Below are 14436 nucleotides of genomic sequence, written 5' to 3'. Positions count from 1 at the left end.
CTCAATGAGCAGTTTGAGAGGATCAGGAAGGGGGAAGCATCTTAAATGTTCTAGGTGTTTCTCTGAAGAAATTATGGGAAAGTGGAGAAGAAATAGGAAAGAGATTTATTCGGTCTCAAAGCCTCCCGTTAAAATTAAGTGCAGTGAGAAAAGTGGGTTTCCACGTTTAATTGTCTTTCGCACAGTAACTGTGTGTCAGTCTAAGAGCCTATTAATTCGGTAATTTAGTGCGGCAAGAGCAGAGGGATCGACAGAGCCAGAGATGGGTTTTTATTTTTTTAATCTCACTGACTACCTGTCACCTGGCATGAATGTTGGGGTGACTTTCTGCTTGAACACTTGAAATACCCCCAAATGAAAACGTTTTTATAGTCAGTTTAATAATTAAGAAAAAAAAACCTGCTTGCACATCAGTTAGCAAAAATGGGGTCCATGACACTGTATGTTATGATTTTAATTACAGCTAAAAATAACCAGACTCATTAGAAGGGCCCTGTGGAAGCCAAGTCCTGGACAGAGAGATGACTCAAGTGACTCAGCTGAGCGGTTGGAGCTGCTTTCAAATAAAAAAGTGATTTATTAATGTGGCCCCAGATCTGCTGAGCAAATGCGCCTGTGCACATTTGATAAATGGCTGGGTTTTGCCTTGCCCCAAATCTCTCCCCTCTCAAAGGTATCCTGCAGACTCCATCTTGCCCTGGGTTTAATTAGGACCTCCAACAGGACAAACTTTTTTAGATAACGGGTCCTCCTCAGCCCTGGGCTCTTGGCAGGCAGGGATTTTGTGACATAAGTGGGACTTAGCAGCAGGTGAGGCAGCGCGAACTTGTACAGCCCGTTTTCAGCTCTCAAAGCCCTCTCCTATGATCTTACCACTTTCTCCCCATAATAACCCTGAAGCAGCAGATATCTGATGCGGGGGAAAGAGCAGGCATGAGCGAGGAGCCGGAGCCAGCCCTGCCTTACCGCTGCTTGCCTGGGCCTTAGGATCATGCATTCATTCATTTATTCATTCGTTCATTCACACACATTTACTGTGATGATTGCGTATTAAGTCCCTGTGCTGGGTGCTGAGAACACATGGGTGGATCAGGCCAGTGTCTGTTCTCCAGGGATGTGACTTAGTAAGACAGGCGGTTTGGGAAGGAGTGGCCCCTTTGGTGGCAGGGGAAGCAGGTGCCTTGAACCCAGTCAATAAAGAATATTTCACATCCAGGAAATGCGAGGGATTGCTTTGCCTTAAACAGTCGGTGTGGGGGAGAAAAGTGAGCTGGGAAGCTGGAGAAGGCTGCAGACCCAGTTCCCTAAGGGCTTTGTATCTCATTCTAAGCAGTTGGAGATTTTTTTCTGAGGGTAATGAGGTGGCCACTGTCTGTCTACAGTGTGGTATTGTGGTTTGGTTTTTTTTGTTTGTTTTGGTTTGGTTTTGTTGGTTTGTTTCCGCTCTTGTTTTTGTGGGGGGCATACACCGAGTGCACACATAGTATAAATATTTCAAACAGTGAATTATTTCTCATTAACACATCTGTCCTTAAACATGTTTACTTTCTGATTATGCCTGCAACATATTTACTAGAAAAAATTAAAACGTGAGAAAAAGTATTTTTAACTACTCATAACCCAAGTATATATTCTAACTATATTTAATCAAAATTAGAGCTCTCTGACCTCACCCTTTACACCCTCCTTGCCATCTTCTTCTCCATCTTCGGCAGCGCTGCAGTGAACATCGCTCAGGCTATGATTTCGTTGGGATTGCTGAGTCACAGCCCAGGCATGCACTTTTTTAAAAAAATTTTTTTATAGATACAGCCAAGTTGCCTGGCAAATACTCTATCGATTTACCAAGAGGTTATAAGCCTGTCCATTTCCCTACATCCTTGCCAAGCCTCAGTATTCTCTACTTTTCTAAATTTTTCTCAGTAGTATACATAAAACATGTTTTATTTACATATTTTTAATTATTAGTGAGTGAGATTGGCATTTTATGTTGGTTGGCCATTGCAGTTTTTCTTCTTCAGTCTTCTGTGGATTGGTGGCCTATTCATTTCCCTTGCCCCCTGGTATGTTTGGGTTTTACTTATTGGTTTGTAAGGGTCCCTCATATATTAGGCATATTGACTTTTAAAGCTTCATTAAATAATTTGTTAAACAGGTGCTAGCACCTGTATATAATGTTTAACAAATAGACATTACAATTGTTGCAGAAGAAATTATAATTTGCTTATATTTACTTATGTGAGAGAACATTTACATTACATTAAGTAAAAAGTATTATAAAAATAGTTTGTACAGTGTAATCCCAGATATGGAAGCAATGTGCGTATGGAAAAAAGGCACTTAAGAGAAGGGAAAAGTCTGAAACACTGTATACTAAAATGTAAATAGTGGTCCTAAGTGGTAGAATTACCGGTGACCCTTGTTTTTAATGGGATAGTAACTTTTAAATCTATTATATATGTGGCAAATATTCTCATTCGTTCTGGTGTTTGTCTTTGGATTTCATTTCTGTCTTTTGCTACGTCAAAGGTTTCAATGTTTATGTAGTTAAGTGCATAAATTGCCTCCTTCATAGTTTTGAGTATTGATTAGAAAGGCATTTACATCCCAAGATTATAAAATTATTCTCAATTTTCTTCTGTTTGTATTGTGATTTGGGGTTTTTATTTAGATGTGTTTTTTTGTTTTGTTTTTTTGATCCATTAGAGATTCATTTTTGTGTATGGTGTGAGATAAGGATCTACAATTTATTTGTTCCAAATGGATAACAAATAGCCCAATATCAGTGTATTGGATAGATCATCATTTTTGCCCTTGATTTAAAGTGCCTCCTTTATCGTCTAGAACATTTCCTAACAACCTGAGTCTCTCCCTAAATTCTCTATTCTGTTTCACTGATTTGTTGGTCTATTTATGTGCTAATGTGTTTTCATTATTTTTGTAGCTTCATAGCACAATTCTAAAGCACAATATTATGGCACTTCCCTGTATAAAAAAAAATGATGAAAAATAATGGCGAGGGGAGCAGGAGAAAGATAAAGGAAAAAATACCCAAGTAGTCACCTAGGGGTCGGGGAGACAAAGGGATAGGACCAGGAAGGAGCATATAGTGGCTTCCACAGCACTGGTCATGTTCTAATACTTAAGCAGGGGGCCCAGTTCACAGGTGTATTCTTTATTATTATTTATTATTATGCTTTATAGCCAATATTATGTATACTCTTTTTGCATATATCAATTATTTTATTTTAGCAAAGAATAACAATGAGAGAGGGTGTCTGGTTCAAAATGATGGACTAAGATGATGTCAAAACCCCTACTTTCTGCTCCAAACTCCTAGTGTTAAGGAAAAACACACATGCATGCTCAAAAATAAGAAAGAGATATTCTTGTAGTTTTTAAAGCAAGGATCCTAAAAGAAACCTCAGAATGCAAGGAATGTAGCAGCAGTAAGTGGGAGCTAAAACCATATAGCCCACCCCAGGCTGCAGGCCAGAAGCACACCTCCCATTAGAAGCTGAGCATCAGAAACCCACTTCCTGTCCACCCAGGATTGCACTGAGACACCCTGCACCTGGTTGCCAAGAGGACAGGACCTGGAGATGGGCAGAGGCTGCTGAGGAACCTCACCGGAGGCCATCCCAGCTCAGGACACAGTAGGTGAACTCAAAATCAGGAGGCACAAAGCACTGAGGGCAATTGCCACCATTCAGGAGTAACAACAACATTTACAAATGAAATCACTTCCAATTGAGGGAAAAGAGATCAAACAGAGCCTTCCAGAAGGGCAAGGGAGACAAGCAAGCACAGTCACAGACTTAAAGGGGTCAAGAAGGGAACCACAGCTCTGACACAAGAAATAAAATGATGAAATGAAAAGGAAATGACTATGAAAAGGAACCAATTAGACATCTTAGAAATGAAGTAGAGAGTTAATGGAATTTTAAAACTTAATAGAGAAACTGACCAGAATGCTGAACGTAGCTCAAGAGCAAACTTGAGACCACAAAGATCAAACAGAACATAGCCAAAAGGAGATAAGAGATTTAAATATATGAAAGAAAAGTTGAGAGGCATGAAAACAACTCCAAAAGCCTCACTGTAGGTCTGATAGGAGTTTCAGAAGGATACACGGAGATAACAGGCAAGTCGGTGCTTAAAGAGATAACAGCAGAGGATTTCAAAGAACTTAAATAAGCCATGAGTCCCCAGATCTAAAAATTCTACCAAGTGGTAAGCAGGATAAATAAAAAATCTAGACCAGACCCACGATGATAAAACTCAGAACATATAGGACAAAGAGAAAATTCCTAAAGGTACTGAGGAGAGAAATGACTAGAAAGGCCAGCGAGCCAGTTCCTTTGGAGACCACATAGCTGGGTAATTGAGTGCCTGAGGGTAATCTCAGCTGCACACCTTCTACCAGTGGGGTCCTGAGCACAATATTCTGCCTCAGTTTGCTCTTCTGTAAAAGAGGGATGCTACTAATATCTCCCTTATAAGGTTACTCTGAGGATTAAATGATTAAATCCATGTGAAGCCCTTAGAACAATTCTTGATACATTGTAAGAGATGGAGATATGTTAGCTTTTATTAACGTCATTGATTATACTTATTATTGTCAAATTTCTCCTATGCAACATGGAAGATGGAGCTTAGTGCAATCCATGTCTGCTGATGAGGGGGGTCTTCTCAACAGACTGGAAAGAAGAGAGAACAAGGTCTGTATTTGCAGATCACTCACCATGTCAGGGGATTTTCAAACGTCACCTCATTGAATCTTTGCAATGCCTTGTTATGAGTCATAATGTCATCATAATTCAGAAGAGAAAACTGAAGTACTGAGAAGCTAAGGGACTGGCCCATGGCCCTGAGCTGGGAAACAGCGGAGCCAGTGGACCCAGATTTCTGACCCCAAAGCCCAAACACTGGCTAGCCCCATGAAAAGACAGATGCTAGGGGATTCCAGGATCCTGGTCTTGGGTCTGGACCTGGAGCTTCTGCCTTTAGAAGCACCTCTTCTGGCCTCAGAAAATGTAGCACTCCCTCAGAGCAGGAAGAAAATAAACCATCCTGATTCCTTACAACAGCTTCAATAACCAACATGACATTGTGAAGGACATGCCAATATTTGTAATCTCCCTTGACAAGTTGTTAAGTATTTATAGAAACATTTTCTCCTGGCGCTGCTTAAGGAAAGTACTGTATTTAATTTCCTCTGGAGACATGTGCTGGGGGAAATCAGAAAGATAATCTGTCATCACAAATAGCAATAAATAATCACCCTGAAAGAGTTGCTTGTTTAGCAAAGTTGTTTGAATATTAACAGATTTTCTTTTCATCGTATCTTTGTAGTAATCAGTCTTGGAGTCATGAATTAGGAAGGGGCTGAGTCCCAGAGATGGGGGTGTGGAGGAAGCTTGAGGCTGGGGGCAGTGACCCCTGAGCTCAGGGTACAGACAAAGGATCAGCATGAGGAAACCACAGATTATCAAAAGAAGAGGTTATTTCCAGGGGAAAAAGCTCTCTGAGGACAACAAGAAGGAAAGACATGTAGGGATCTTTAGCATTTCTTTCAGATAAAATGCAGTCTCACTGAACCTGAGACCCACGAGATCTGGGCTCCAATTTTCTCTTCCACTGAATTATATTGGCCAAACCTATTTTCCTCTCAGAGACTCAGTTGCCCCATGTGTAAAGTGGGATAACAGATTGAAGCAGATTATCTCTGAGGGCCAGTTTTGCTCTGACATTCTATACGAAGATGCCCTGGAAAGAGATGATAACAAATGGGGCATTCATTCTGGCCCAAAGGTTCAGAGCCAGCCCAGACCTTTCTCAACAAGTTATCTGATCCAGATGCTCCTACACAGGGCCCAAGCAGCTAAGACAACCCTCTCCCTCCCTGGAAAGTACCTGTAAGTGAATGCTCTTCCTAAAGGCATTTCAGATTCAAGGAGAAGCTCCCAACTGCTTATTTTGTGTGACTCAGGTCATGACTGAGAGAAAGAGTTCTACAAGGACCCACCAAGATGAGGAAGGAACTGAAAGCCATGCGCTCAAATGAGCAATTGTTCACTCAGGGCTGTTTAGCCCAGAAACAAGAAGATTTGCATGAATGGGTTACATAGTCCACAGATCTCTGTGGGATCAAACTGGTGACCCAAGATTCATCTTCAAGTGGGTGGCCCCTAAAGGGAATCAACCTCAGCTCTGTAGATGAAACTTGATACTATTGGAGATGTGTAGAAATGGAATGAGCTGTTTCAGGGGATAATAAGCTCCCCATCACTTGGGCTGTGCAAGCCTTGGTTCACTGGCCACCTCTTGGGGGTGAGAGAGCAGAAATTCCTAGCCTGGATGGGAAGGTTGAACCAACCTACTCTAAGGACCCTTCTAATTATAGAGCTCTGACTTTATTGCTGGGCTTTCCAGTAATTTTTGGATATGTAAACATAATTTCTAGTCCTCCAAGATCCTGACAAGTTGGAGGTAGTCCCATCTACAAGAGGGGCCAGCAGCAACACCTATGGACCTCCTATTCTCTCAACCCCCCAGGTTGCATCTTCTATGCCAATCAACATCAGTCAAGTCAAATATCAAAGCAGAGAACCCAAATGAACTGAAGATGCTCAGGGAAAGGTGACTAGTAAGATGGAGACCCTGCAGTAGACCCCAGCAGGGCCTGCTCAAGGATGATTTGAAAAGCCAAGAGGCATGAACATGAAACAGACCAAAGAGAGGCACAGATCCAGCTGCACAAGGGTCCTAACCATCTTCAGCTGTGGAAATATTTTTATCAGTCCTGCTTGACCCTGGACACTTGTCACAGAATCACAAAAAAATCTGGTTGGAGAAGGCCATAGGGGTCACTTCCCATTCCTCACTCTGGAAAAACCAAGACCTGAAGGGATTGACTTTCCCAGGGGCCTCAAGAAAATTACAGAAAAAATGGTGGAGACCAGAGGTTAAAAATCTACTGAAAGAAGTCTAAACTTCTCAAGCTATTAATTTAAGGAACCTGGTGAACATGTGGGCTTAGGGACAGCATGCTGCGTTTTAGCCCTCCCACCTAGCTACCCTGAAAGATTTCTGTTATACTAGCAGAAGTGGTAGCTTCTAGATAGCATCACAGGTCATTTTGCACAATTGTGAGTTTGGTCACAATTCTTCAATTTCAAAGAATTTCTTAGTTCCCAAGTGATAAGGTCCTTAGGACCTGGAGTTCATAACAAAAGCCATCTGTTGTCCAAACACATTTGGTGCTTCTGATTGGCCTATGACCTGACCTTAGCAGCCTCTGTGGAACTTCTATCCATGACCTGGAGGCAGAGAGCTCTACCCCAAGGTCTTCAGAACACCAAGAAGTCATGTTTCTCAAAAGGCAGCAAACTATTGCAAATGGGCCACTCCTGCTCAGACTGGAGCAGACTGCATCACCCCCATCTGAAGATACAGGTGCATCTGGTGCCATTGCAACTGGAAAAGTCTCATTGAAGGGGGTGTGCTGTTCAGAAACCATTTGGATGAAGTTGTCCGGGAAATACAGGAGCACTCTGCATCTGCTGGCACCCAGTTACTGATGAGTCAGAGCTGGCCCAATCCATTGGCTTGGCTGTGCTAACCCGACTTTCCCCTGAGCGTTTTAAAGTAGGACTCAGATTCCAAAGAATTATGAACTGCGAGGTCATTCATGGACACCTTGATTTTAGTCCATTTTGCACTTATCATCTCCAGGACTGTAACATAATAAATGTGTATTCCTTTAAGCCACTAAGTTTGTGCTAATTTGTTAACAGTAGCCATGGGAAACTAATACATATGTCAAAGTAATTACATAAAATATATAATGTTAGAGAACGATAAGCGCTAATGAGAAAATATAAAGCAGATTGGGGGAATAAGAGGTGTTAGGGTGGGGCATTTGAGAGTAGAGGGGAGATCGATTTTGACCAGAGAAGAGATCTGATCTGATTCTGGTTCTAACAGCTCGCTCACTGGCAGCTTTTTTCAGAACAGGCTGGAAGGGTCAAAGGCAGCAGCATCCATCTGGCTCTGTACGGGTGCCCCACACGTGAATCCACACAATATTCCATTTATTAGGGGAGTTGCAACTCTGAAAGTTAAAGTTCAAGAAAAGTAAAAACAATGGCCAACTTCCGTATTGTAGGTTGGGATTTGGGGGAGTGGGGGACACATTTAGGACAGATGGCTGCTGACTTAGTGACAGATTCAGAGCCACATTAGAAAAGTGTAACCGCGCACCAGTTCAGCACAGTCATTCTGACAGTTTGCGTTTGCTTTTGTTCAGTGCTGATAGGCCCACAGGTAACTGAATAAGAGGAAGACAAACCCTCAGATTAACAGGATAAGAAAGGTCCTCCATGGCCCAAGAGCCCCAGACTAATCTAGACTCTTGAGATGGAAATGCATGAATAGTATATTCCTCTCTCCTTGGGCAGGTCTCTCTCCCCAGCTGGCCTAGCAAAGGATCCAATCCCTCTCCCCCACAAAGTTCTGTGACCCTCACTTTCCTAGTCATGACTTCCCACCCCGATTCGACGGCATCAGCCTCACTCTTAGTAAGAGCCTGCAGGAGTAATAGCAATAGTAATAGTAACAACCACAGGTGCAATAAGAGTCTGCAGAAAAGTAATCGCTACAGGCCAGGCACTAGGCTAACTGCTTCCTGTGCCTGCTTTTTCTCAATCCTGATAACAATTCTTCCCTCTGGGAAGTAAGTACAATTATTATCCCCTATTTACAGCTAAAGAAAAAGAATCTCAGTGGGCTAATGGGCTGGCATGGAGCACATGAGATGGAAGAGGACCCACGGGTGCTTTACCCCACTGCCACTCTCTCTCTCTCTCTGGCTGGTCTGAAAAGCATCATCTCACTCCAATATTCCCCAATCTCCACTCACCTCTTTGCTGCAACTCAACATTCTATTAAACATAATTTTAACTCAGTGGACTGGCTGACACTTCAGAGCCTTGGGATATTCCTCAGAACCTGTCACCAGATCATGACCCAACCCCTCACCTTTATTTGACTCCTAAATTACAGGCTGCCTCTTACATCCAAGACTTCCTCAAACTGAAAGTTCATTAAAAAAAAACCTTACAGCATCATGTCCCATGACCACTAAAGGGGGTGAAGCAATTCAGAAATAAACCAAAATGCACACGTGAAACCTACAAAACCACAGCAAGTGTCTCCGAATGAGCCATCTGCGTTATTGACATTGGGCCCACATGCCCTGCAATTGTCCCCATTGATGGCCAGGCCTGGACTGTTCCCACCAGCAGCATTAAGCAGACACAACAGAAGTATACACTTGGAATAAAATCTGCCAGCCTGTCTCAGGGAGGGACATCAAGGAGCACTGTGTCCTCCCACCTTGCCCGGGATCATTGGAGAGCCCCCCAACCACACTCTTAATGCAGATCAACACAGAGTTTCCAGGGTCGGGGAAAGAAGCCTGAGTTCTGCAAGCACTTCTTGTTTTGCTTCTCGCCAAGTGTGCTGGGGGAACCTAGCCCTGTACTTCCTCTTCGTTCAGGTTTCCTGGCCCTGGCCCCACTGCCCTTCCTTCTGCTCTTTAACTGTAACTTGACCTCTTTTCCTGGAGTCAATTGCTGGGCTGTTCCAGCATCCCCCACTGATCCCAAGCTTCAATGGCAGCTCCAACGGGAACTCCTAAGCCTGAATTCTCCTCTACCCCCCCGGTCCCTCCAAAGTCGGATTCCCATAATAAGGAACCTGGGACCTAGGGGAGCTCGGAGTTGTTTCCTGATGGTCATGGAGTGCAAGACCCCAGTTCACAACCAACCCAAACTCAGCAAACATAAATTTCCTTATCTTAATCAGTAGACATCATCACTTCTACCACCACCTAAACAAAAATTTTTATAGTCCACATTAATATCCAAAAGTTAATTTTCAAACTGATAAATCTCAGAAGAGAACATTACAGTGACAAATAGATTATATTCGTTTCTATATTTCTCTTAGTACTCTAATCTGTGGCTGCACCATTTGTCCTGAGGCACTGTGTGGGATCCAGTAATGGTGCTAGGGACAAACCAGGACAAAAGGGCTCTTCCGGGACCTCGGTTTCCTCACAGTCCTGTGTATATTGCTTTCATGCTACTTGGTATTTCCACCACCACCTCAGCAGATAAAAATAAACAGAAAAACATCAGGGGAAAATCTTTCACAAACAGTGAAATAAAACCAAATGCAACATGAAAAATTGTCAGGGGAAATAAGCCTGCCACTCTTGGCAGATGAATCTCACCCAAACAGTTCAAGCTGGGCAATTTCCATAAGCTCCTGTGTCCCTGAGACTGCGTGGTTCTGAGCCTCAGAGCGTCAAAGTCAATAAAAGTCTCCACTGAAAACCCAGTTCTTCCCAGAATAATGACTCTCAGGTTATAGGCAGTCTCAGGGCTAGACAGAGGATTGGCAGTAGCACATCTCAGCAAAGGACTCTGGTCTTGGGTTTGTGAGTCTCATGGTCTTTGCAGCCCCAGCATTTAGCAGGTGCCTGGCACATAGTAGTTGCTTAATAACTGTTTGTCAAAGTGTATCCCATGATTTTCACATGTTATTAACTGACATGTCCTTGGCTTGTGAAAAGGAAAAAGAAGGGGGGGAGGGTGAAACATCTTGCAGATTTAGTCAATAACGTATTGTTTTTTCCATCACTTGTATTCAGAAGCAAAAGTTAGAAATTGTTCAGAAAAGACATCACACAATAGGGCTGAGACCGCTATCCTTAGAAAGCTCTGCTTGCAAGGTTGGCCCTTAGCTGGCATCTGGGAACTTGAATGGTAAACAGTTCCTTGTCCTGATATAAAACTTTCCCTAAAAGATAAGAGTGACTCCCTCTGCCTAAATCGTTTGCACAAACGATATGGTTTGTGATGAGCACCTACTTTCCTTATGGGAGGCTGGAACTTTGGTACATGCTAGGCAGAGGGTTCTTCCAATAAAAACTTTGGGCACTAAATCTCTAATAAGCTTCCCTGTAGACATGCCACACATTTTGCCACAACTCATTACTGGAGGAACTAAGAGCATCCTGTATGATTCCAGTGGGAGATGACTTTTGGAAGCGTGTGCCTGGTTTCCTCCAGACTTCGCCCCATGTGACTTTTCCTTTGCTGACTTTTCTTTGTATACTTTGGCTGTAATAAACCACAGCAGTGAGTATAATTATTTGCTGAATCCTGGGAGTCCTCCTAGCAAATCAAAACTGGAGATGATCTTGTGGACCCCAACAGAGGTGTCATATTTAACCTTTGCTGTACAAACAGGCTTAAAACAACCAACCCAAATTCAGCAAACATATTTTTCCTTATTTTAATCAATACACAACATCACTTTTCCACCACCCAGACAAAAATTTATGTAGTCCACGTTAACATCCAAAAGTTAATTTTTAAATTGATAGATCTCAGAAGAGAACATTACAGTGACAAATTGACTATATGCATTTCCATATTTCCCTATTTTAGTATTCTAATCTGTGGTGGCACCATTGGTCCTGTCTGTATAGTGCATCATTCTCAACCTGTGTACCACAGACCATTGGGAAGCCTTGAATTCATAGAGGTACTAAATATTATCTGTACACAGAAAAAATTCATGTATGTGATAAATAAGATATATCTCATATAACTTTTATAGAGAGATACAACTATTTTTCAAAAGCATACTGGTGCTTAAGGTTAATAAAACATAGATTTATTTAAAAATACAGTTGCATTTGTAGTAGTGAAGATGGCCATATACAATTCTACAAAATGAAATAAAACAATTGTAAAAATTTATAATAACTCAGGAAAACAATAGGAAGTGACACTAGTATTTCAGCAATGGTGAGAAAATTTAGGATTTAGACAGGATTTGATCTGAAAAGAAACTAAATCAGAGGAAAACTGCTGAAGGAAAAAGACCATTTTGAAGGGAGAAGCTGTTTCAGGGTACTCTAAACTCAAAGGTATTAGAAGAGAGAGTGAAGCCTGGTCATTCAGAAAGGGGTTATTATAGGAGCATCACGCAGGGCAGTCCTGGTGGGCACCTTCCTTCTCCTAAGACAGACAGAAATGAGGCCACCAGTGTAAAGCTTTGTCCAGAGTATCCAGTGGGGCCTCTGGATGACACTGACCACCAGGAAGAATGGGAACCTAAATACCCAGGAAAGCATGCTATAACACCAGCCAATCCCTCCCTACTGAGTACTTCCCATCCCTCCTTCAAAAGCACACAGGCAGGCCAGGGGAAACACAACTGGAATGTATTTCTGGATATGAGGACATAGGAGAAATTCAACAAGTATGTATGGAAAACCTATGGACATTGTGAAAGACAGGAATCAAAACTCTACAAACTGATGAACTATGAGTTACATGGCACTCAGAACAAGCTTTCAAATAGGAATAAAGTATCTTTTAAAAATTAATTAAATGGCTTGAAAATTAAAATTTTGACCATCAAAATAAAAATCTCAAAAACAATATGCTAAAATATTTTCTCTCTGGCTATAGTACATAATAGCATAATATCATATAAAAGCAAAACCAAAACAGAACAAGAGTGGACTTGATCAGTAAAATCAAAGACGTCTTTAAAGTGGCGATAAAATATACAAATCTCCAGCTGCAATGAAGAAATAAGAGAAAAGGCAAAAAATATAATATTTAAAATGAGAAATTATAACTAGTAAAGATAAGGGAAAGACTTTTAAAACTGTAAGAGAGGGCCGGCCCAGTGGCTCGATGGTTAAGAACTGGCTTGGGATGCCAGAGGGCCCCGGTTCAGATCCCACATATGAGGGCCAGTGACACTGCCCTCTACTGCTGTGAGTCGCTGGCGATGGTGTAGGCTGCAGCCCCTGTGGCAGTGGGTTGCCATGGGCTACCGTGTGTGGCCAGCACAGCAGCCAGCGTGAGCGGCCAGCAGCCACAGTGAGCGGCCAGCAGCCACAGTGAGCGGCCGTCCAGAAGCCAACGACTGATGTGCCTCGCCTGGGAAGAGCGCAATGATGGTGTCAGCTTGGGCCAGTGAAGCAACGTCCTCCACAACTAGACTGAAGAACAAAACTTGTCTGTTCCCCTTCCCCCAATTCCCCAGCACTGTTCCTATCCCCCAACTCCCCAATAAAAATCTTAAAAAAAAAGTAAGAGAACACTAATCACTCTATTCAATAAATTTTAAAATCTAGATAAAATAATTTTCTAAGAAAATTACCTAAATGTACTCAAGCAGAGATAGAAATTCTAAACGAACAAATTGTAAAAGAAATTGAAATAATAGTCAACAATTATCTCCCAAATATGTACCACCCCATATGGAGTTGGGGGCTAGTTACACCAAGATCCTGAGCAAACAAAAAGTACCTAATTCTACCAAATATCCCAGCATATACAGAAACCACCCCAGTTTATTTCATAAGGCTTGGCATAACCATGATACCAAAACTGAATAAATATAATGTCCCCCAAAATTCTACAAGCCAATCTCATTTAAGTTCTTAAATGCAAAATTTTTAAAGAATACATTAGCATATAAAATGCATCAATGTATTAAAAGATTAATACATACATTATCATCAAGAACTTTTTCCCAGAAATGTCAAAACAATTTAATATTAGAAAAATCTGTAATTATAAATCACATTAATAAAGTAAGTGAATAAAGATATAAGATTATCTCAATTGAGAGTGGAAAAGCATTTGGTTAAATTTAATTCTTTTTTTAAGATATATAATTGACAAATATTATGTTAATTTTAGGTGTGTAACATATATATTATATATATATATATATATATGATCACCACAGTAAGTCTAGTTAACATCCATCATCACACATAATTACATTTTTTTTCTTGTGATGAGAATGTCTAAGATCTATTCTCTTAGCAACTTTTAAATATACAATACAATATTGTTAACTATAGTCACCATGCTGTACATCACATCCCCAGGTCTCATTAATTTTATAACTGAAAGTTTGTGCCTTTTAAACTAAAATATACATCAGAAGAAACTATTTAGAATGTAGCACAGAAAGAAAGATGAAAATTACAGAACAAAAAGTAAGAGACATAGGAGACATAATGAGAAAGACTAAAACAGGTTTAAATGGAGTCCTAGAAGGAGAGTAAAGAGAAACTAGATCACAAGCAATATTTGAATAAATAAAATGGCTTTAAAATTTCTAAAACTAACAAAAGAAATCGATCCATAAATTTAAGACCCAGTGACTCTTTGGAGAAATAAATAAAAATAAATATACATTCAGACATATCATAGTGAAACTGCAGAAAACCAAAGACAGAGAAAAAAACAAAAATAGGTAAAAGTGGGAGTGGAAATAGATTACGTCTAACAACAGTTAGACCTGTAATTGACTTCTCAACAGCAA

Source organism: Hipposideros armiger, unplaced genomic scaffold, assembly GCF_001890085.2.
Source record: "Hipposideros armiger isolate ML-2016 unplaced genomic scaffold, ASM189008v1 scaffold_304, whole genome shotgun sequence".
Lineage (NCBI taxonomy): Eukaryota > Metazoa > Chordata > Mammalia > Chiroptera > Hipposideridae > Hipposideros > Hipposideros armiger.
The sequence above is the reverse complement of the archived record's forward strand: the minus strand, read 5'-3'. Positions refer to the sequence as shown.